The 25,585-nt window shown below is 33.8% G+C and overlaps 1 long non-coding RNA gene across 1 annotated transcript in view; it reads left to right on the top strand.

Moving 5' to 3' along the window:
- Positions 1–25,379, top strand: part of LOC107517909 — a 35,955-nt gene extending 10,576 nt beyond the window's left edge. The window contains exons 2-3 of the long non-coding RNA XR_001598685.2: positions 22,002–22,121; positions 23,008–25,379. This is a non-coding gene — a long non-coding RNA (uncharacterized LOC107517909). The remainder of the gene's footprint in view (positions 1–22,001; positions 22,122–23,007) is intronic.
- Positions 25,380–25,585: the final 206 nt, after the last annotated feature.

Genomic DNA, 25,585 nt, shown 5'->3' with positions numbered 1-25,585 from the left:
TCCCTTCTGTTTCTCTTTGTCTATGAGAAAGAGTGAGGTTCATATATTAAGTCTAAAGAGTCAATTCACCTGCAGTGTTTATCTATCATCTCCTTTGAACATTCTTCTGGTAGAGCTTAGAACACTTGATGAAGACTGCACAATTTTTCAGTTAATTGGACAAGGGAAAGGGCTATTGCAGCACAGTTTTTAAATGACTAAATTAGAAGCGGCTGCCTGACTTACCCTTCACTGTGCACTGTTGATATAAATTGAAGTAATCACTGTAAATGAACAGAGTTAGAAGCTATTGCATGTTTGGGGAAATGGAAAGGAGGTGGTTGGGACAACTATTGGCTGTGGAATTGGAAATACAATTTCACTGTGAAATATTTCCAAAGATACTGCAGGCTAAAATTTCAAAGTATCTCCAGAGGATTTAGTTTTATTACTCATGGTGTCAGTGGGAACTGGGCAGCTATAGCCTTGGCTGCTCCCTGGAACTTTGCCTGACTATTCCTGTTTCAGCCATTAGAAATTATTTGTTTCACAGTCTTTCTCTGCCCCTCTCCATCCAAATAAACTAATCTCAAATAATTGATGCTAAGGTAATAGAAAAGTAATGTCATGGAACTGCTACTAGCTATGAACTGTCAGTTAGAGAATACAGATGACTCTCTCTTTATGAAACAAATATTGCCTATGGAAGCAATCCTCTACATGTGAAAGCTGATCTTCTTGTTGACTTCCATAATAAAATTGGACATTTGCTCTCCCAGAAAATCTCTGATAAATAAAATAGAAACACATATAAAGGTAGCAAATTGAAGACATATTTAAAACCAACTAGTGCAATATACATGAACACTTGGAAACAATGAGTTTGTAATAGTGATAGTTATTTTTGTGTTTTTAAGTTGGCTTATAGTTGAAAAGTAAATCAGTTCAAATAGAAAAAAAAAACCACATTTGGCTCAAAGTTTTTTTCAACTTCTTTCAGTCTCCATTACTTCACATCTGTAACAGAATGTTATTTAAAATTCTCTTTGATTGGATAGACTATACTTCATGGTAGTTTAAGAAAACTTCTAATTAATCATTATTGTTTGTTAAAATAATAGGCATACTTATCTGATTGAAGGGGAGGGATGATATCCAGGGGCAGATTAGGAACAACAATTTGAATGAAAAGAAACTAAATTAACCATGTTCATATTCTAGAGTTCAATTTTATATCCTCTAAAAAGGCATTTTGCTAAATGCTGTGTGTATTCTACAGGGTTTTCATTTAATGTCAACTGAATTCCACTATTGTTACCTCCCAGAGTGAGATTGGGCCTAGAACCAGGTTTCCTTGACTTACCTTTCCTGAACTTATCTCATTTTGAGCGTTCACTTCTCTAGACTCTGTTTTATTCTGTGTTCTTCCACTTGAAAATTCTGATTTCCATTTTATCAGTCAGCAACTAGGCAACTCTCCAAAACTCCTTATTGGCTGACAATATCTGTCAACTAACATTACTTGCTGCTACTCCAGGTCACTACATAAAAGATGCTGGCCTCTGGAGAGAACTCACGGCTGCTATCTGCACTGTCACCTCACCACTGTCCCTTACCTCATCCCTCGGTGTGCCGATAGCACTATTTATTGTTCAAGGATTATAATGAACTGCAAATGGCTGGGAATTCTATTTTAATTTATTTTCATTTTACCCGAATCTGGGCCGGTGACTAAACCCTATGACTGCTTAACCAATGGAATGAGATAGAAGTGACTCTATGTCTGTTCTAGGCCTACACTTTAAAAACACTGTCAGCTTCAAATACATGAAGTTGAGATGCATTTTCTTAGACCCCAGCTGACATGATGTGAAAAGCCCCAGCCATGTGGAAAGCATACATTCAGGTGTTCCAGACGACAGTTGAGTTCCCAGCCTGTAAAGCTTAGCCTCAGCTGCCAGCCATATGCGTGAGCCACTGTGGTTGCTTCAGCCCAGTTGAAACTTCAGATGACTATAGCCCCAGTCAGTTTCAGGTGGAGAAGAAAGCGCCTAGCTGAGCAAAATTTTTAAATTACTGAAGTCAAGAAGTATAAGTGTTAAAGGTAATAATAGAAACCAGAGCTTTTATTTTATATATATAAAAAGATAAACCCTTTTCTGATATAATGAGTCCCAACTAGAGAAACTCATCAAAGGATCAGAGAAGTATTAGAAGTTCATCAAAAAAGAAACATAAAGGTAATAACCAGGGAGGACTAGGCTTCTGTAAAAATTTAACTCTTCTCTGGGAATTCTTGGAATGTTTAAGTTCATAGCCAAAACAGAAGAACCTGGGATTTCTCCTGAAGAAGAGAAAATAGGTAGTTTTTCTATCCTGAGGAAGTGGTAAGTATTTGATGATCTGTTATCTTTATAGCATTCTAAGTTCTTGGAATGATAGTCATTTCTAAATGTAAAGGATTATATTATTATTCCACCACAATTATAGAAACAATTTTTTCCTACAAGTAACCATTTTCACAGCTACTTTTCAAGTTAGAACCTTTAGTAACAAAATGCTGGACATATATTTAAGTGCCCTAGATCCATTTAAAACTATATTTCCCCCAGTCTTTGAAACTCCTGTTAACACAGTAGGCTTCACACGAGACATTCCTAGAAGAAAAGTGATTCCATTATGTAAGTGGAAGAACTCTATTTTACTATTTCAAGACAAAAGGTAATGTCCATAGATTTCCTATTTTAGAAGACTAACACGTTAATTAACTTACTTATCTTACTAAGAATTTCCTTTTCCTTCTCTTTCTTCATCAAATGAAATGTGTGAATTTTAATTTAGAATGCAAAAACAAACCAACAAACAAAAAACAGCATTCATGGGCATTTTTAACCAGCACTTACAAATTCACAAGAACAACTCTGGACAACTATTATTATTACCTTTAGTTTAAAACTGCATTCCAAACCAAGAATACTGCTTCTAAGATCAGTGCTCTTTCTAGGTTTCCCTAGTGGATGGTAAAGAAAGGTTGATCTTTTCCATAAACATTTCATTTTCACAAGGGATTCTAAAGAGAATAACCTTTCTAATTAATTATAATTTGTAATGGAAATAACTTGGGTGATGGACAATTGCACTGGGCTTCAACTTAGAGGTGGTGATTCTTGCCTTCCTCTTGAAATATTTTGTCTTGGCACTTCCTAGAGAATCAGAGTGCAGTAGGATTTTTCTGAATGTTATTGCCAAGTCATGCTTTTGACACATAATGATATTTCTGGAATACTTGTTTGACATGTTCATTTCTTTCTGATTGTAATTTTCTGTTGTGATATTATTGTCTTAAGCAGATTTTTCCCCTTTTCTAAGTATTTGTTTTGCTATTTACATGGGCTTAAATTTTAGAATTAGAAAGATGTGGATTAGTTATGAATCTTTCTTGTTACCTCTTTATAGCAGTTTTCTTTGTCTTTACTGAGTCTAGCTTTTTTTACTTTGCCAGTTATAAATTGTCTCATTATATTAAATGATATTATCATATGTAATGATAATCTCAGGAAAAAACAACCTACAATATTAACTCTAAGGGACAATAATCCAGACTTCTTTATAAACCAAATTATGAGCTTTATACTGAAACATATATTTGTAACATGTATCACCATGCATTCGTATAATATAGTTTGATCTATTCACCTGATTTCCTAGTGTATAAGAAGTTGAGGCTCAAAACATGGTACTTAGCTGGTTACTAGTCTTCAAAGTCCTTTTATCAGACACCTTGCTATTTACCTTTTGAGGTTGATTTCAGCCTTATTCAATAATACCACAACTTTCATTTAACAGTATCTTAACTTCGATGCATTTCGTACATGGAGTGTTTTAATACAGCACTTGTCATTAGTAATCTTACTCCTTTTGGGTCATTTCTTTGATACCTTTCAGAAGATATTTGTATTGGTCCAATGCATGATAGCAATTTTGTTGGTGATAATCTGTTTATTTTGGGATAGGAGTCATCTCTGTTTTCTTCTAGCCCTGTTCCCTAGTACTTAGCCATAAATTGTATATTCATCCAGAGTATGTCTAACTAAACAACAACACTCCAAACTTGTTGAGATTTTAAAGTATAAAATACGTGATGAAAATCAGAGGACAGTTATAAAGATATCTCCCAGGCCTCCTAAAGGTACAGTATATAAGGAAGCAACGGACTCTGAGGCCTAGTACAAAACTTGTGATGTTTACATGCTCAGCCTGTCACTTCCAGCTGTTTTTCACTCTCTACAGACTCAAAACTGTAACTTCAAGGCAAAAAAGAGAAAAGGAAAAAGAGAGAGACAGACTTTTATTTTAAGTCCAATTTTATGTTCTTAAAAGTTCCAGAGGCTAATTTTCATGTATGCTTTAAAAAGAAATTTCCTTATTCAACAAGATTCTTTACTTCTAGCTTTAGTGAGAACAATTCATATCCTGTGAAAACTCTCCAAGGATCTATTTTGTACAGGAGTGAAGTTTTCTTTGGTTTAAAGAAATTAAGTCAGTCTTAAGTTTGAAGAGACTAGAAGACTCGTGGGACAGGAAGTGCTATTTGGCAGACAATGCTTTAAAGTTGGCTTTGAGTAATAATATAACATTATTTGTGCAAGGGGTATAGTGACCCTGGGCATAACATTTGATGGCCAGACTTACCTTGATATCAAGACCTTGGATCTGATGCAACATTTACTATCCAGTTTCTTGTATGGAACTTGACACTCAGTAGAAGCTCAGTGAATATTTGTTGACCAAGTGCTCCTTTGCTTGCCAGGCTTCAAGACTATTGAGGTTAAGCACTTCATCCTTTATTTTATTTATGTTTCTCATAAGGTCCTATAAATTGCAGTGTCCCTGTAAATAGTAGGAGCTCAAAGAATCTAATAAGCATATTGATAATTTCCAATTAGCTGAGTTAGGTAAAATGAGTAGTCTGAGGGTGAAAAGCTTTTTTTTTTTTTTCTCTTTTCCAGCTCTATAAATTTAGCTTGACAATTGGGGCAAAATGTCCTCCCCAGAGTTGTTTGCCTTTGAGGAATAACTAGCTTTAGTCACATCCTGGTAAGATCTCTGGTCTACTTAGATTCCTGAAGTCACATACTTAATGTTTATTTTTGAAAGTATGTAAAGCCCTTCTCTAAATATTTTTTAATTTCTGGGAGTTTTTTTTTATTGTCTCACAAGATGTTTTAGTTTTAGGAAACCTCAGATATTATTTGGCTTAAATACCTCATAATGTAGATGAAGAAATTGGAGTTCAGAGTAATAAAGGGGAAATAAAAAATTATCATCTATTTTAAATCAGATGTGTGCTGGACATTATACTCCATGTGTACATTATCTATTTTATAATTTCAAGTTAATTTTTATTTTGTAGTTGGACATTTACTTAACCTTTTACTTCCCTGGTCAAGAAGGAAATACTTTAAAACTTATTGGCATGTATTCATTGAGAACTATTTTAATTCCTAGAAAGGTTAATACACTTTTTCAGAAACCATATAAAAATTAAGGGTGATTAAAACCTAATTAAAACAGTCAGATTTTAATTGCTGTATTAATTTTTCCCCTTTGATCCAGTGTTAAGGAAGCAGCCTTAACATTCCTTTTTTTCATAAAACACAACGGTATTTTAAAATTAGTATGTAGAAGGTGATTGCCTAGCAAAATCTAGTACTTTCTTCAATGGTAACAGAACATTTCCAGATAGACATACATCCAATTAAAAGATTATATTTTCAACCTTCCTCTGTATCTAGGGATAAATACTGAGTTGTTAATAGAAGATATTGGGTGAGGCTTACCTGAAAGTGTTATTTTTTTCTTTCTCTTTCTTTCTGCTGGATCATCAATGAGATGACGAAGCTCCAGAGAGCAGAGCATGGTTTCCTGATGGCATTGGAGAGCTGCCATCCAGGCCTTAGCTGTCCACTGCTGAACTTCTAGATGGGAGATGAAATCCATACGTGTTTAAACCACTGTTGTCAGATTTCTATTACTAGACACAATTCCCATCTGATATATAACCTCTGACAGATCTGGAAGAGCTCATTAGTGTTTTAAAACTGCGCTCCATCATTTTGTGGTTTCTTGATGTTGTCCAGGGGGTCACCTGGGAAGGGTTGGAAAGATGGAAGGCATGACTCTCAAACCCTCTGTCCCCGTCCAATGAAAACATCTCTAATTCCATCTGTTTTATTATTTAGACATCTGTGTGACATTTCATTTAAACCAGGGTCCCATAGCTTAAAGTAATTTGAAAACCACTGAGTTATAGATCAAAGTTCTCATCATATAATTGCTAAAACAATTACTGTGTTTCAAGTATTCTTCTAAGTGCATAATATATAATAAATTATTTAGCTCTCTCAATAACCTTGTGAAGTAAGTGCTATTACTATTCCTATCTTGTACTCAAGGGAGCCAAGGCACAGAAATATTAACTTGTGCAAAATTGTATGTCTTAAACATGGCACAGCTGATTCAAATCTGGCAGCTTGCTCTAAAATTCAAGGTTTGAACCACCATCCTGCTTCTACATGTGATGACTAAATTAATGCTTGTGGAGTGTAAGTGATTTTCTCAAATTCAAACAGAAAGTTTGTAGATGACCTGAACCAAACTCTTGGATCATTTAACTCTAATGTACTTTCCAGAACACCAAGCAGGGTCTTCCTTCCTGTCCTGGCAGTTTTTTCTATATGACACAATAAAGAAATTGCAAGTCACTATTCTAGCTGCTGTAGTTGTAAACAAATGACACTATCACAAATAAATTCAACTTTCAGCTTCCTGTTTCTTTTTAAAAAGTAGTTCTCCTGAACAATGTAACAATGACACCATACTTGGCTGAAATCTTTCTGATCTCCCAGCTTTTAAAAAGAACATTAATATCATTTCTTTCCATTTATTTCAAGCCTTCTCTTAATCCTAGACTTTGAAAAGTGTTAAGAATTCTAGAACACAAATCATCAAGTCTCAGCTGGTAAAATCTGTCTTAAGCAGCCCCTGCACTAGTCCTACTCAAATCAAATAAATAGCAACTAAACACGGCTCCATTTCTTCTGCTAATATATTAAAAATATAGCCTCATAACTGTTTCTTTGTAAAACCACTAACATAACAATATTACACAGTGTATTTTCGATTAGAATTTAGAATTCGTATTTTATTAGAAATTATGGCTGTGTAGAAGGAAAAGAATTTGGTTTTCAAAGGGAAATATATCCCTGCTAACATTTCTCTTAAATGAACATATTATGCTTCTTTTAATTTTAATCCACAGAATTTCATGAATTCAACAAAAGTAAGTATTTTTTCTTGCTTTTAGTGATTAAGATTACTCTTAGGCCTTTCATTTGCACTAAATGCTGAATGTGATTTTCCTATAATGTAAAAATTCCAAAATAAGGGAAGCAATCTACTTTTACAATACTACAGATATAATCTCTTAGCTATTTTCTTCACTATTGGTAAAAGACTTTTGTTACCACTTAACTCTGTTCTAAGAATATGAAAGAATGGTAGTTTTTTATAGAACTTTCATAGATGTGGACTTAGAATAGCATCATAATTCTTCTGAGTAAATTTTTAGAATGATGCAAGCTATATCAAAATAACAGTTAGACAGATGACTTCGTAAGTTTCCTTTAGACCAACTTAGTTCAATTATGTCAATTTTCAAAGATACTTTATGATTTTTTCTAGAGTTACTGGTGTTATTATTCATAGATGAAAGTTGGGACAAGTTCAAAAAATGGAATTATTAATCACCCAAAGCTGCATTTTACTGACCTGGCTTACTGTTAGAATCACCTAAAAACTCCTTAGAAATACGGATTTCTAGATAGGCTCCAAAACTGCTGACTTAAAACATCCAGGACTAGACTCAGGGCTTGTAGTTTTAAAAGTTGTTCTAGTGATTCTGATTTGCAGTTAGGTTTGCAGAACTAGATTTTGAGAAAAAATTGTCTTAGTCAATGAGAAATATATAATATTTTTAAATAGATCAATTTTATTTAAAAATATACTTAAAAAGTCATAAATTTATACTCTATCTATAAATTTTCTGTCCAGAAAATTTATCTATAAATTTTCTGTCCAGAAAATTTATATCGATTTATACTATTAGCTGCTATAATGAGAATTCTATTTGTACTGTATCTTCATAGAGCTTTTAAATAACCATATTTCACAAATTGATAAAAGAGTCTATTATTATTAATTTGCATTTTTTGATTGCTATTAAAGATGAATATTTCTTTCTAAAGCTAATGGCCTTTTTAAAAATTTTAAGTTGCCTATTTATAATCTTTGTCTTTTTTTTTAAAAAAAGCATGCTCATACTTTTAGTAATTGTTTGTAAGAATTGTTTTATTAATCAAGAATATTAATCCCTTTTCCAGTCATATATAATGCAATTATTTTCCTAATTTTTGAATAGTCTTTTCTTTACTATGCATACTTTATTTTTATATGGTTATATTTACTTATATTTATGGCTTTTGTTTTTATTCCTTCTCCACGCCAAAATGAAATGTATTCACTATATATATTTAAAACTTTTTTGTTGTTATTCTATGTATTATATATAACTTTCTAATGTATCTGAAATTTATTTTGGAGTATAGTTTCAGATTTGGCTATAATTGTATTTTGCACTGAAATAGTTTGAGTGTTGACTCAATATAGTTTCCAATGAATAGTACATATTCTTTCCCCATTAATACACTATGCCAACTTCACAGAAAATATAAGTCATTAGAAAGTAACTTCTGTAGGCAAGGACAGCTATTTTGGTTTGCTCGCGTTCCATGATACCAGGGAGGAAGTGTCCATGTTCCCATCCCAGTGCCAGCTGTCCTCATACCCTATGACATCGCAGTATCACGTCCTCACAATACAACACAAAACATCACAGGTTTTTCAACTCTTTTTCTTCCATGTGTCTTAAATCCGTCAGCTTCTCTGCTCTTTTACCTTCTCATACAGCCCACCAACATTTCTTGCTTAGACTGCTACAAAAGCCACGTACTAATCATATACCTATAATTATTTCTTTCTCTCCAAATCATTCTCTGTGTAGCATTTCTCTTGCATATATATTATGCTATATATACGTATGTGTTTATATATATGAAGGTTTATGTTTTGGTTCTTATAGTCGCCTTTATACTGCTACCTTTAAAAAAATATCCTTAACCTCCTTTTTCATCTGTTTTCTATTGGTGAACTACTAAGAACATTATTAAAGTTAGCTACTATCATCTTATTCATCTTAGTCTCCCTTCACTTCACCTCACTCAAGATCTTATTCAAAGTAAGACGAAATAGTGATAGGTCTCAGAAGCTACTAGCAAATATTCTCTTTCAGGGAGTGTCCCTTCTTTGGTTAGAATTTTTGTAAGCATAATTGAAATTAAATAGCTCAAGAATACTTGGAGAAGCAAAAAAAAAAAAAAAAAAAAGAGTGAAAGGAAAGTCCATAGAAACATCCTAAAATGGCAGACATCAGAGAGCACCTCCTTCTAGAAGAAAAGAAACATTTGAAAGAAAGTTGTGTCCCTTCATAATGTCATCCAGGTAGACTGCCAGGGAAAGCAGAGCAATTAGAGAAGGGCTGTCAACTAGGTTAGATCCTGGGATATAAAAGTGGTATGGTATGGCTATGCATGGTGTGTCTATCTGTCTGTCTGTCTATCTATCTATCTATAAATAAATATATAATATTTATAAATAATATATATAATATTTAATATACAACAGTCATATATTAAAATATAATGTAGCAAATATATGTTTAAAATATGTAAATAAATAAATACATTTAAACTTTTAAAATAACAATTATGATAAAATACGCATAACATAAAATTGATTGTCTTAATCATTTTTTTTAGTGTACAGCTCAATAGAGTTAAGTACATTCACATTGCTGCACAACCAAACCCTAGAACTCAAATTTTCATCTTGCAAAACTGAAATGTTATACTCATGTAACAACAAATCCCCATTTCCCACTCATCACAGCCCCAGACAGGTTGTATATTAAACTATGGAGAGATCCCTCAATCAATGAAACTTGGGCAGCTACCCTGGCCCTTCCCCTTTGTTCCAGGAACTTCTTGCTAAAAGCTGGTTTAAAAGAATTCAACTCTTCCAATATGAATTGTACGAAGGGATAAATCCCACCTCTGTATGGTGAAACTGTGGACAAACAGTATACAAAAAAACTTTTCTACATATGAAAAAAAATGACAGAAAAATATTGCCACAAGGTAGAAGAAAATAATGACCTAATTCTAACTTGAATAAGAAAAGCATAATGAAATAATTGCAGCTATGAAGGCAGACTAAAGACAATAATACAAAATTCAGTGAAAGATATAGCCAGACAACAGGAACCAATGACAAGAAAATGGGGAGGGAAAATAGGAAGTGGCAGAATTCAGGAAAAAAAAGAGAAGTAAATGAGAAAAACATTTCAAGAGTGAAAACTAAGTTACATGACATGAGAGTGAATAGATATCACAGAATGCATAGTAAGAATGAATTGACTTAATGGCAAAAAGCAAACAAAATGAGGCAAAAGCAAGAAAGATTTCAAAAGATTAGAGAGAAGTTTTACCCTTAGGAGATAGGCAAAGAGATTGATTATATATATATTTGAAATTCCTGCAGGAGAAAACCAAAACATGGGACAGAACAAACATTTAAAAATATAAATTAAAAAATAACCCATTTCTGAAATAATGGAGAAATAAGAATTTACATAAAGAAATATTGAAAGAAAGCACAGGAACTAGGAAGAGTGAAGACCAATAATGATAAACTGGAAGAATGGGAAGAATGGGGACAGGGATGGGAATTAGGTTTCCCTGTCTACATCTCTTTATATGGTTTTGATTTTGAAACATTTGAATACATCATGTATTAAAAATTTAAAAATTTAAAAATGCCCGTCACATCTTTGGTCCTTTAGATTATAAGCTATTTTAATAGACTTCATAATTTTTTTTCTTTTTGTTTTTATATAAGGAAAGTTCTTTCTAGGCCTGATCTCTATAAATTGAGTATGTGGTTGTCCCTGGCTACTTTCTTCTATCTTATGCCTGTTGTAATTAACTCACTTATTTACCAAATAGTTATTACTTTCAGTGTGCCGGTATCATTCTAGCCGTCAGGTTTCAACAGTGAAAACATAAAAAATACAAATATCTGTCCTCGTGGAGTTTATATTTTTGTTGCAGGGGAAGGGAAAAGAAAATCAAATCTGCATAAGTAAAGTACATAGTATGTTACATGGTGGTAAAGGTTCTGAAAAAAATGTAAAACAGATAATGATACAGGGAGTGGCGGGGGGTGGGGTAGGGTGGGGGGAGGTGCTTGCAATGTTTTACAAAGTTGTCAGGAAAGCCTTTTTAAAGAAAGAGATTCCTTTTTTATTTTAACCTGTAAAGGTCTAGCCAGATTTCTGCTATGTGTAAGAATTTAATTTGGATATTTTAGGCAGAAGGAATGATGTCTTGTTTTATTTCTTGGGCTTATTTTGTTGAGAAATAAATTTTATTCTTAAAATATTCTTAAGATTTTTGGGATTCTTTTCTAATTAGAAATATTGAATTAAAACAAACCTTCCAAACAAACCAAATTGGAATTTCTTCGATCCTCTGTTCCATGTATCTTCTAGTCAACTAGATATACACATGTAAGTGCCTTTTAGTGCAAGCGTATTATCAGGAAAATTATTTCCAGAATTGGTGCCAAAAAAGTTATTAAAGGGAAGGATGGTGGGGAGGAGTTTATTGGAAGAGCTGTCATTCCAGGAGAAAGCAGTTCCCACACCCTCGGTTGGAGACTTCTTTCTTTCTGATGAGTAAAAGGAATCTGTTTAAATTTAGATCTCCTTATGTATTTTTCTACTCCTGCATTTCTTCTGCAAGGGGATTCTTCCAAGATTTTACTGATTCCCTTACTATCTGACTTTGTGAAAATAGGTGGCTTTTACAATTTAGGTTTCCAGTGCTTTTGAAATTTGGAATATTAAAATAAAAACCTGCTTTCACAACTATATAAATGGGAAGTTGAGGGTATGTGAATTAGGTATTGTTCGCTTTCTGTCAAGAAAATCTAGAGGCTTCTTTGTCTTTTATTTTAAATTAATTTTATTCAAAGTATTTCACATATATATTTAAAAGTCAAATAGTTCTTAGAAATGAGAACCCTCTGCTCCATTCTGCCACAATCTGATCATGATACACCAGTGGAGACCACTGTCAGTATTTTAGCTTTTTATTTTTGTTTTTGCCTCTACATTTCTGAGTAGCATGCTTAGATTTTTTTTTTTTTAATCTTTGAACTTCAGATATTTTACATACATTCCTATTGTGAAAGATGAGTATTTAGCTCTCTTATGTCTGCTATCGGTCATTTTTTTTTTTTTTGAGTTGATAAGGGATTCCTTTCTCCTTTGCCTCATTTTGTTCTATATATCTATTATTAATTTATTCCTAGATTCTCACCAGAAATAAGAATCTCTTCCTAAAGAGTTCAAACATATCATGTAATATATCAGCTTTATTTATTATTTGAGATATCGTTTCTGGGAGCCTTCAGCCCCTCAATTTGGTCTTTTGCTTATTGGCTTTGCAACAGCATTGTCCAATGCTGCTTCTTCATCATCATTGTGAAGATTGCCTAAGACTCGCTTTTGTCTGAATCTCATGTTTCTTGCATTTCATATCTTATTCTGGATTTATTCTCATTATTTGGTGGGGAGCATCTTCCAGTAATATAAGAAATCGGTCATTGGAATAAAATTGTTGAAACGTTGCACATCTGAAAATATCTTTACTTTATTTTCAACTGGAGTAATTGTTTGGCTGGGTGTAGAATTTTAGATTGGAAGGCATTTCCTATCAGATTTGTGAAGGCTTTGCTAAGTAAGTTATTGTCTCTCAGCTTTCAGTGTTGCTGTTAAAACGTCTGATGTTATTTTTAAAAGATTATTTTAAAATAATTATAGACTCACAAGAAGTTGGAAAATTGCACAAAGAATACCATATATCCTCCCCCTGGCTTATCCCAATATTGGGGCATTGATATACCCAATGGGAACAACTATATAGTTGTAATACAATATTAAATGATGCAATTTTTATTCCCATTCCTTTGCAGATGACACTTTTTTTCTAAAAGTTTTGGACATACAAGTATCTCTTCTTCAGATACCTTGAGATTTTATGATAAAGTAACAATATGAATTTTCTTTTTTCCACATCCAATATACTGTGTATTCAGTGGGTCTTTTTTGTAGTTTTTTAAATGTAGTTTCCCATAGTTTTCTTCTCTTCCACTTTCATTTTATCTGCTCTCTTTTTTTCTTGAATTCTGTTGTATGCATAATAGGCTTTTTGAAAAAAACAACTTAAAAATATTTTTTTCTCCTACTTTTCATTTCTTTACTTTTACGAGAGCTTTCCTCAAAAGCTCTTTCATCTTTCTACCCTCTATTTAATTTTCATTTCTTTTATAATATTTAAATTTTTCATATCTCTTTTAGAACATCATTCTCTTCTCAAGAATTCATTACCATTTTAAAAAATTTCTCTGAGGATAAAATTATATAGTTTTGAAAATATCTTTACTTTCCCACCTCCACTTTGTTTTTCCTGGTTTCCATTTTCATATTAAAGAGACTTTTTTAACATGCATAGAAGGATGTAGTGGACATATAGGTTTAATTTTTTTTTCATAGAAACTCTATGAGATGCCCTGCTCTCTCAACTTCAAAGGTAACTGAACACTCCAGTTCTTGGCTGATCTGAGAGAGTGTCAGTCTTTGTTTCTTGACTTTTCCTACCAGAGACACTTAGCTTTTTATCTTTTTCTTGTCTGATCCATCTGTTCTTTGGCTTCTAAAATTCTCTGATTTTCTTTGTCTGCTTTTATTTCCCATGAGTAGCATTCCTTTTTTCTTTATAAATCAGTGCCTTAAGCTTTTTTAAATTATTGCTATATTGAGAGAATGTAGAAGTAAATAAATATATTTAAATTGTGCAATTTACCTGGGAATTTCATAATGTTTAAAAAGTAATTATTGCAGGTATATAGAAAGTGTTTTGAGTTTGTATATGCATGTTTTATTGCATCACCTCATTAAATTCTCTTTGTAAAAATATTTTCAGCCAATTACCTTGGATTTCCTAGGCAAATGATGATTTTTCTCTTTTATAAATTTGAAAAAATAGTTCTTACTTCATTCACTAGTGATTATAAAATTATTTATACACAATTTTAGATATTATTTTTTGTTATCTCACTCAGGTAATTTTTTGGATTTTCTTAGTAGATGATAATTTGACTATTTTAAATTAAAATTTTTTTTTGTTTTCATTGGCTATCACTTTAAAAAATATTACATAAATGTTAGAACAATCTTTTAGTATTATTCGTCTTAATAATATAACCATTAGTTTTTTCTCACATGTACATTTTGGTTGTTTTTACATAGATATCCTGGATTGTGTTAATTAAACATTCTTCTATTCTTAATTTAATCCTGCTTTTCTATCATTGAAAATGAATAGTTAATTTTTTCAAATTCCACATTGACATTTAAGTTTTAATCATTCAATTGTTCTTTATTCTATAAAGACTTGTTTAATAGATTCTATTCTTGACAATATTTAATTCCCAATATCTTTTATAGTTAAACTGTCTAGGTTGCTTTGTGAAAGTAGATGGTTATTTCTATTTCTGTCGTGTGTTCTTTAAAAAATTTGTTAGGGAGTTTAAATTTTTCCAGTAAGCTTTAGCTTACTCTCTTAAACACTGTACTCCTTAAAAAAAAAATCCAAAAGTTTTAAATTACTTTATAGTTTCTTCTTTTGGCTTTCTCAGCACTGATATATTTCTGGTCAGAATCCTGAAATAATCAAGTACAGTTACTTGTGTTTAAGTCCTGTTTTACATATCGGGTATAAAAATCTTTTTATATTGCATTTATTTCTATAATCTGCCTTAAAATCTTTGGAAGGATTTAAGATATAAATATATACATTTTGAAAAAAGAAAATTTTATCATAAATTTGAGTAGTCATACTAAACTTAAGAATTATAATAATGACATATTTCATAAGAAAGTGGAAAATGACATGATATTAACCTATTATCAGTATTCTGATAAATATTCTATAATTTTCGTTGCCTTTCCGAACTACATACAGGTCAATAAAAATACATACAGTTTTTATACAGTCTTTAGTTATTTAGCTAGATAATTTTCCATCATCGGGCCAATTCTATCTGCAATGCTATAAAAATATTATCAGAAGAGAGCTTGTGTATTTTGAAATATCATTCCTTTCTTGGAGGATTCTTATTCTATCACATATGTGAATACTCACTTATGTAAAAGGGACTATTTTCCTTAAGGAAAAACTATGGCTCTATTACAGTTGACTTGCTACCACTTTATTACATTTGGAGCCACCCGCCTGAGTGAGGGCATTGGTGAATAATGACAGAAAATTAGAGAATTTCCCTTTTTTTAAAAAAAAAAAAACAACAAAATTTCCCTCTAAATTGAAGAAATGGTTACTGAGCAGCTGTGTAGTATTTTCTATATTCTTCATTTCTCAAAATGGGTTAGTTATCAGAAAAATGTAAAAAATATGCATCAGACTTATATACTTATTTCTACTCGATATATTCCTGTTAGATAAACACACAGATAACCATCAATTGATATGTAGGAATTGTAAACAAATAATAAAAGGAAACTTTCCCTTTCCTTAGTCATAAGAAAATGTTCATGTTGCCGTGCTAGGAATCAGTGGACAGCCCTGGAATCTGAAAACTTTACAACAGCACACATTTTCATGATTCATTCTGCTTTAGCCTATGAGAGTTTCTGTCTCTAGGATTTCTTTCTTCTCTGTGAATTGTTCAAATGAGGAAATAGCCAAGACACAGGAAAGATAGAAAAAGAAAATACATGTGCTGGAAACTGCTTTTTTCTACATACATTTTTTTTTTCAATAAAGAAATAACATTTCCAGACATCTTTAAATAGAAACATGTTGTGCTGGTGAGTGTCCATGATGTGTGGGATTTATGGCTGGACTGGGAAACATACAGGCAGTGAGCAGAGTACAAGTCAACCTAATATTTCTGGAGGCTTTGGAACATTTTGGCATATTGTGGAAGGCATAGGAGAGCCAGAGAGCTTTAAATGAGGTTCTGTGTTTAGTGAAATTGCCAATCCACGGAGCAAGATATTTCGACCACTCCAAATCATATTTTCAAAGCTGATGAGCTTTGAGTATATGATGTGATCAACAATATGTTAAATTAGCATGCTGTGCTCTGGAATAAAAAGGCACATGTCTATGTGGTCTATTCTAGTCTTCCACAAAAAAGAAAAAAATAAAACCTCATGGAAAAAAGCTGAAAATTCATTATAGAGCTGAAAAGTGCAAACAACAAGCCACTTATAGTTGGAAACTATGAAAAGTCTTCCTTTCCTATAAGGCAGGATAGGACTAAAATTAAGAAAACCTAATCTGGCTTGACATCATTGCACATTTAGATTTTGTCTTGCTCCTTAAAAGAAGCAAGAAGATAATTTGTAACTTTCTCACCATGTCAATGAATGCAGAAACTCAAGATCTGAGCCAACCAAAAGAAAATATTATTCTTTCTCAGTTTTCTGCTTTCATATGTGCAGCATAATACTTTTTGCCTCTGCCTTTGGTTTTTCCAACTTTCTATTTCACTACTAAAACTGACACTACCATCCAGAGAGTGTGACTTTCAGAAAACAGGTAGAAAATAGTCAGAGACTTATGGCAGAAAGTTATGTTCCTAGCAAAATCAATGAAAACAAAGCTATACTTATATTCATCTTGGGGGAACATTTAAACAACAAAGATAAAGAAAAAAAATACCATAAAATATCCAAGTAAACAAAACAAAACCAACAAAGTTACCTATAGGGAAATAAAACTAGTTTCTTCCAACAAAAGGCAACAGACAGTTGTGGCATGGAATTTACTGCTCAATAAATATCTACAAATATGTCCTTCTGCATGTTTTCCAGCACCCTTATTGGTAGACACAGGCATGTGATTGGGCTCTGAGTGGATGTGAGAAATGTCACTCCTGTGTTGAAAATTTTGTGAACTTGATTTCATCTCCCAAAGGGCCCAGTAGGCCCACAGATCCAGACTATGGATATTTTCTCAGATACTGAATGCAGAATTGGACTAAACATTTTTGGCCACTGAAAAATCTCCACATTGCTTCTCTATGGTGGGAAGTTGGGACAGGAGAAACCCCTGGAACTGCCCCTTATCTCCAAAATAGTAAAACAAAAGGTTATCATATTCCTTGGTATCTTTTTTTATGGCTTCTTCACAAGTCAGACTCTAGGTAGAAAGAGGGTAAAAGCAGAAATTTCAAGGCCTCTTGAGGCTCAGAGTTAGAAGCATTGCAGTATCAGTTCTACTGTGTTCTGTTGGTCAAAACAAAGAACAAAGCCAGTTCAGATTCAAGGGGTAGAGAAATATACGCTACTTCACATGAAGAATGGAAAAGTCCCATTGTCAAGAAGTGTCATATAGGAGTGTGAGGAATTATTGCATTCATATTTGCAAGAAACCTACCATATCATAGGAATCAGCAAAATAATGAAAAGCAGTTCATTTTTAATTGACATGAAAAGAAGTGTACCTTCACTGTTTTACCTCTTGGTCATGACTTTTTAAATCTCTTTATTCATATAATCTAGTGGAATGTTGATTGTTGGGAAGGGCAGTCAATCTTTTGGCCCCCACTCAGCCAAATAAGAATGGGCCTTGGGCTTGGAACATTTCCAAACCAAGAGATAAATAGTCCACATAGCCTGTACCTGACTTATTACCTTATGTGGGACTATCTTTCCCTATTTCGGGCTCAAAGAGTGCTCTTTTGTCCTCGTTTGAAGTCTATACATAACGTGGCACTTGGCCAACCCTACTTATATCTGTCCTCCATTGGGAGGTGAAGGGGGTCTTACTGCTGTGGCACAAGACAGGTGAGGGAGGCAAATTGCCCAGCTTCAGCCACAGGGAAACACTTGCTGGCCATGGAGGCCTCATGTCCAGGGAGACACTTGCTGGCCATAGAGGCTTATCTTGCTCGGTCTGTTCTCTATGTAAGAAAGGCATTGCTCCACCCAGTGCTTCTCTGCATTGTGTTCTTGGTTACTCTGATACCAATGTGCAATGAGCAGAGTGTTTAGTGTCCTTCCCTGGGATTATTAACTGATACATGGTAATCTCTTCCAACATTGATCATTTGGAGATTTCAGAACATCATACTATGGAGCACAATATTGATGCAGAATGGACCGTTGAGAAATAACAAGTATACTAGATGCTTTAGTTGGATATATATGTGCTAGATTTGAGAGAGAAATTCTTTTTGGGGACCTGCCAATTCAATAACTTTTGAGAGTTCAAAGGACTTAGGCATGTTGTGCTATATCTTCCTAAGTTAAGATGCTGTTTTTTTGCATTGCCTGTCATTAAAGAAGTAGTACAACACTTGGTACACTCTTCTGAAGGCCTTTTGGGAGAGATGTTCTGAGCCTTTCATTTAGTAGCCTATCATGCTGCATGTTCATTTGAAGGGGAGCAGAGTAAAAGAAGACACTGCAACAGGTTCAGGCTATTATAAGCTGCCCTATCATCCATCAGATTCAGTGGTACTCCAAGTATCAATGATAAATAAGGGTGCCATATGGAATCTCTGCCAAGCAATATCAAAGGAAGCGTTACACAATTCCCTAGGCTTGTGAGGCAAAAATCTTCTGCTGATTCTATTTCATTTTGAGAAGCACCTTCTGACTTGCTATTGAGACCTGTTAGAAGCTGAGTGCTAGACCACTGGACATAAAGATACTAATCTGAGATGTCCACTATGAGTTAGGTATTATCAGACTTACCTGTAAGATTACACAGGATCAGTCATTATGAAATTGAAGTATGATCTAGATTAGACTTGTGAAGGTATAGAGGAAAAAAGAAAACTGCATGGACAGGTGGCTCGGGCTCTCGTGACACCTACTCATTCTGCATTGTCACGATTCCTTCTGCCCACGCCTGTGGCTTCATGGAGAGTTTCTAGCTGACATATAAAGAAAAAATACCTCAGGCCTTGTTATGGAGAGCTCAGCAGGATAAGCTGGCACCAGCTAGGAATGATCTTTTGCTGTTTTACATGCCCACTCAAAGGTGACCATCTGGTGAAGAGAAAAATCAGAATATATATATATATCCCTTTGCCTGGAAGGAAACATGGACTAAAGATCTTATTCACTGGTGGCAACTAATGGCTTGGCTGTTGGTCAGCAACTTAGAAAGAGTAGAATTGAATAATTGATGATGAAGGTGTCTGAAGAAGACATATGTAGACGGGCCTCTTGTAATGGGTACAGAGTGGGATGGTATTGTGTCCTATGCAATTTCTCATAAAAATATGGCTACTGCAGAAGAAACTTTCAAAAATAAATTGATTAAATTCATGAGCTGGCTCAAGCCTCTTTCCTTAGATATCCTATCATTGTATAAAATGGCTTTGAGAGCTTTGTATGGATACAGCAACATGGCCTTCCCTTATCAAGGCTGTTATAGCTGCTAGCCCTGCTGGCTGCTCAGCTCACCTATAGCAGAGGCCAGTTCTCTAGAGCTGGTATGGCTCCATTCCAGGGAGACCAGCTAACCTTCTAGTGGTAGGTAAATTACATTGCCTCGGTTCCATCATGGCACTGCAGAAGGCAAGGAAAACAAAGTGGCAGGAAGAAGAAACTTACAAATATGACCTCGAAATTAGGTATAGACTCAAGAATTTTAACAGTCATATATATATCCTTAAGGTATATAGTACTCAATGATGGTTCATAGGTCATGGTCTATAAGGAACCATATCTAGACCTGAGTGGTAAGGACTGATTATCTTGGAGATCCTAAACTTGAATTTGTTTCAGTGACTTTTGGTCACTAGTGTTTCCCCTTGTTGGGAAGAAGATGAGATTATCTGTATTTGTACAATGGATATGTGCTTCATGTTAAGTGAAAACATGTAGTTACTAAATATGAATATAATGATGAGAATGGATGCTGAGTAATAGAGGAAGTGGATGATGAAAGTCCTAGCTCTTGGCTCTCAGATCTATTTCTTGCCCTCTCCTTGCTCTGCCAGATTTCATATGGGTCTAACTCTTGTCAACCCCCCTTGTCAGGTGGCTTCCAGCTGAGGTTTAATGAATGGTTGGCTTTCATGGAAGGGTAAAAGAATGAGAGAACGTAGCTTCCTCCACAGTATATCTGGCAGAGGCTGCATCTTCTTGGTGGTGCCAGCTTTCTCTGGACAGGCCTACCATGATTATTACAGGTGATCTAGGCCAGTATCATTGCTTCCTCTTCTTGTCCCTCCAGCCTAGGGACAGTAGCGGCTCCTTACTTTTGCTAAACTCTAGGTTACCTTACTGCCTTTTACATGGCTTCTCAGCCTGCCTTTTACTTGTGCAGTCAATTCCTTGCCTTAAATTCTTTGGCTGCACAGGTAAAACCACTTTGCTTTTTTGGTTAGACTCTGATAAACTAGTTAATGTACAAAAGTCAAATTGTTATGAATGTTTAAAAAGTGAATAAAACCAACAAATATTATTCTCAAAATAAAAAACAGACTTTATCTGAAGAAAAGATGAAAAAACAGTTATTTGGATTTAAAACTCTAGATTAGTGTGATATAGATCAGGAGAAGGTTACAGGAAACACTGCACACACGTAATCAGACAGAAAACCATGTCATTTCATCTTGGCTCTGATTTTAATTACAATGCAAGTTTAATGCTGCCTTTCAAAGTCTTAAAGTTAAAGGTTAATAAGTAGACTGGAAATAACAAATGCACCTTATAGAAACAACATAGAAGCAAAGAAAATATATTTGAATTCAAGAAAATCGGCAACAAAATAACATCAAACAGCATTAAAAACACGAAACATGTATAAAATAATATATCAGATGTAAGACAAGATAAATCATTTATTAAAGGAAGATAAATGAATTAAGCCAGCATGCAAAAGGAAAAAAAATTCAATTTGGCTGAAAAGCAAATATATTTAAGCACACATACATATTTATTAAATAAACTTAAATGAAAATCAACCAGAAGGTGTAGTAGTGAGACCAAGATTTTATATCAAGAATAGCAGTTAGTGGTTCTCTGACTAACAATGTAAATACATATAATCCTCCTGCTTTTAGTATAGTTCCTCTGTCCTCAATAATATCTGGTACTTCTTCACCTAGAGGCCTTCTACTTTACCCTCTCCGCAGAATAACCCTCTAGTCTTTCCTGGTAGCCCCGGTAAGAGATAAAAACGTGGCAAGAAGGGAGAATCCAGGAGTTACTGGGTGTGGGGGCAGTTGCCTACTGTGTGAAGTGAAGGATGAGAGTGTCAATCCAACTACTGTTTCCTAAACTGACTTTTAAACAGTCCTCTATCCTCCATTTTAACTCCACCTTTAGCTTCACCTCCTGAGCTGCCTTCAGCTGCCATTCTCAAGTATTTTGGGGGTTTTGCAGCACAAATATTTTCCCCACTGCACATTTAGGTTTCAGTTTTCTTAAGATTACCAACATTTGTGGCTTTCCAGCTTCCAAAATACTATTGCTTGTTTCTTCTCCTTTTACCTTTGCGAATTGTGCCCCCTTCCACCTCTCCTTTTTTTTAATCCCTTTGTTCTTGTTTATTTGATATTATGGGAGGCGAGATGGAGAGTGAGGGAAGAACTTAGTGGTAATTCATGAGCTCAATTGGCTATCTTTAACCATAAGAATCCCATTTTGAGATTTTTCTTTATGTCGAGATATGTTTCTTTATGTTTTATGACTCAGAAACTGTAAATTTTGGATATTAATCTCTTATTTATTATAGGTACGGTATATGAACAACTATAATTCGGGAGCTGCGTAATTCAAGAAGGGAGGAATAGAAATTAGTGGACAACTAGCTGTCACCGTCAGAGTCTGCTCCACTTGGTTCTCACAGTTCCAGGTATGCCTGTCTTTCCACACCTAGAACATACTCAGTTCCTGTAGAGGACAACATAGTCCTCTACACTGATTGTGTCCAGGTCAAATTGCTGCTCTCTGTAGCCCTGTGGTTTATGACCCAACTGAGTGTTATCTGCAGCCCTCCTATCACCCAATATACAATGATAGGTTTGAACTAGTTACCTTTAAATAATTTCTTAGATGGAAGAGTGAAGAACAGGAAGTGTACAGCAGTTACTGGGCCACAGCCATAAAGAAATCTTGCTGAGAAGGACTTATTTTGACTCCCTGCTCTGATCATGGAGACATTTCTTCCTTTCAACATTGATTCTGCCTTCTGAGCAGAACTCCCTAGTCCATTATTCAGTGTGGCCTGTGGATTTGCCCTCTGAGGGCAAACATTATTCCATTATCTTTTGTAGTCACATCAGAAGTTAGTAGTGGAAGTTGAACAGTTTTCACCACCTGCTTCCTGCTGATTTGGTTTGACTCTAGGGGATTATTTCAGAGGATGAAATAGTCACAAGCTTTTGAGGGTCAGGCATATAATTTTTTTTTTGTAATATAATTGCTCTCTCTGACTTAGACAGGCTCTTGTCTATATGTTCAAAGATGTTCTTTAGAAAAATTATCAAGATTTTCAGCTTACCTCTTTTATAAAATTGCCATTTAGCTCACACATCATGTTCTACCTCAGTTTTATTTTGGCTACTCTGATACTATATGGAATCTGGCAGCTTGGGCTTCAGCGGGAACACAGCACTGTTAAATTAATTTTCAGTGCTTGGTTGTCTCTCATTGCCTCCCATTGTCTGATAGGAAACTCTTAATTTGAGGTTCTGAAGGCTGAGAATATAGTTCTCCAACTATGCCTGTTTTTTTTTCAGAGCCACCTCTTACATTTAGCCTGGATGGGAATTTGTAGAATGAAATAAGGAGCTCCAACGCACACCAGTGAGAACTGTGAAAAAATTAATTTCTGTTGTAAAAGCCACCCAGACTATGGTGTTTTGTTATGGCAGGCTGAGTAGACTAATGTAACTTCTCAAGTCTTACTAAAGAAGGTCTTCCACATACTATATTTATACAGATAATCACCTATATTTTCTTCTAAATATTATGAATTTCTTTATTTAAATTAGGCTGAAGCAATCTAGGATTTTCAGGCTCTCCAGGATAATGGCAGTGACCTACATTGGAATCACCTGAAACCTACTACTATCCAGAAACAGGAAAATGAGAGCAAATTAAAACTCCCACAACTCACTTTTATAGTGTAACTTGAAGACCGAGAAGACTATAAACTCTGATATGCAAGTAATTAGAGAAAACACACAAGACAGGCAGAGCTGTTGCCAGAACCCTTAATATCATATAGAACCACCCCCCCAAAAAAAAAATTGTACAGAAAACTATGAAGTACAAAAGCATGATGACAGTGGTAGAGACTAGATAAGGAGTTTACCTTCAGAAGGAAAGTGTCCAACCCTAAGGCATGTGCTGAGAGTGGATGTGCGATTCTGTAGTTCAGAGGACTCATAATCGAGAAGTTGAATGCAATAGGCTCCAAAATGCATGGGACTAGAATTGGCGTCTTAGAAAGGCTGAAATTCTTGGGCACAGAAAGAGAAGCAACCTGGAAATTGAAGGTGTCCTTTGAAAACAGCAACCATGATTAAAAATGTAAGTAGCCTTTGTAGAATGTAATCGGAATAAGGAACCAGAGAAAAGCTGACCGCACAAAGGTACCATATAAAACAACTTTCCTTCTGTAGCAACAGAAGGAGGGAACCCTTGAGTTAAGAAAGTAGAAATGCCACTTCACCTCCTGTACCATAATCTGTAGAATCCTTTATTAACTAAAATACTAGGAATATCTAACGTCTTTAAAAATAAAAATACAAGCCAAAACTAACAGACACTATAAAACTATAGATAATAAAGTTTAAAATTATTTGTAAATAAAAATATGAGACAAAGCCACAAAGCACAAGAAAATCAAAATGAAGATAAAACACAGAAATAAAAATGAAGCATTCAAAAGTCTAAAAAACAATTATGAAGCAGAAACAATTAAAAACTCAGAAGAAATGGCTTAAATAACAAGATGTCAAAAGATATCAGAGAGAACTTAAAATTTTTTTCAAAAAGGACAAAATCATATAAGATAAAAATAAATTATTGACACACAGGGATGAGCAAATATGATGACACAATAAAGGTATGCGGAAATGAGGGAGTTCAAGAAAACTATGCAGATAAAAAAAGAGACAAAAAATCTGAGAAACTTGATACATATAGAAGAAAGTTAAAGTAAATTTAATAAATATATAAATGAAGATCCTAAAGAAGAAGAACTAGAATGGAGCAGAACAAATATTTAAAAATATATTCAAAAAAATTTCTTGAAATTACAAAAGACTGAATCTATACAGTGACTTGCCAACTTGGAGCATATCCTATATGCATTAATTAGACACTAAAAATAAGCTTTTCTGGGCTTCAGACAAAAGGACCAAGTTCTTTCAAAGAAAATCAAAGCAGGTTGGCATCTGACCGCTCAGCAGCAATATTTTATAGGAAAAAATGAATGACAACATGTAATAGATGTGCAAAGAAATAATGAGCTAATGATATAATATCTAGACAAGCTATCCTTCAGGAATCAAGACTAGAGAAAAACTATTTTGAATATGCTGGAGCTAAAGAATTGTTATGTTTTTGAGTATTTCCTGAGGAATCTGCCAGATTTATAATTGGTAAAACTTTAACAAAAGAACTGGTGCTGAATTTTTAATATAATCAATGGTCTAAAATAATTATTGGCATAAGGGCAAAGAATAGTATATTAGTATCATGTGCTCTGATATTGTAGAAATAACAATTTATAAAGAAAAGAGAGAAGAAAGGGAGCAAAGGAGAAAAGTAGGATAAAATAATTGATGCCTCATAGGTAAAAATTGGAAATCAATGGATATTATTTAAAACTGTCAAATTGAACAGTAGAAGCTTAAGTGTATTTCAGAGTGCAAAAGTAAAAATCAGAACAATGCTATTGTTTCAGATGGGATGTTTGATGTTGGATGATGGATAATGAGAAAGTAAGTTGTAGAAAAACATAAGCTAATTAATTTGTTGATGATAGTAGGGAACTTATAAACATTGTGTAAAGAAAAATGAAACAGATTATTGCATAAAAGTATAGTTGTAAAAATAACTTATCATCACACATTCTTAGTGGGATATGGTCTAAAACCAAAAAAAAAATAGTCTAGAAATTTTAAACTTTAAAAATAGTTTTATTATTTGTAGTAATAGTATTTTTCAAAATTACTTTATTTTGTAGAATTAGGCAAGAAATTAGTTATATTGATATTATTACAAAATAAATAAAATAGGTTTGGTATTAGAGAAAAATGATGTGATTCCAATACAAATACACAGTTAAATTGGAATTGAAAATAT

The sequence above is a fragment of the Rousettus aegyptiacus genome, unplaced genomic scaffold (genome assembly GCF_014176215.1).
Source record: "Rousettus aegyptiacus isolate mRouAeg1 unplaced genomic scaffold, mRouAeg1.p scaffold_m13_p_10, whole genome shotgun sequence".
NCBI classification, from domain to species: domain Eukaryota; kingdom Metazoa; phylum Chordata; class Mammalia; order Chiroptera; family Pteropodidae; genus Rousettus; species Rousettus aegyptiacus.
This window is presented reverse-complemented; position numbering and strand designations above follow the sequence as displayed.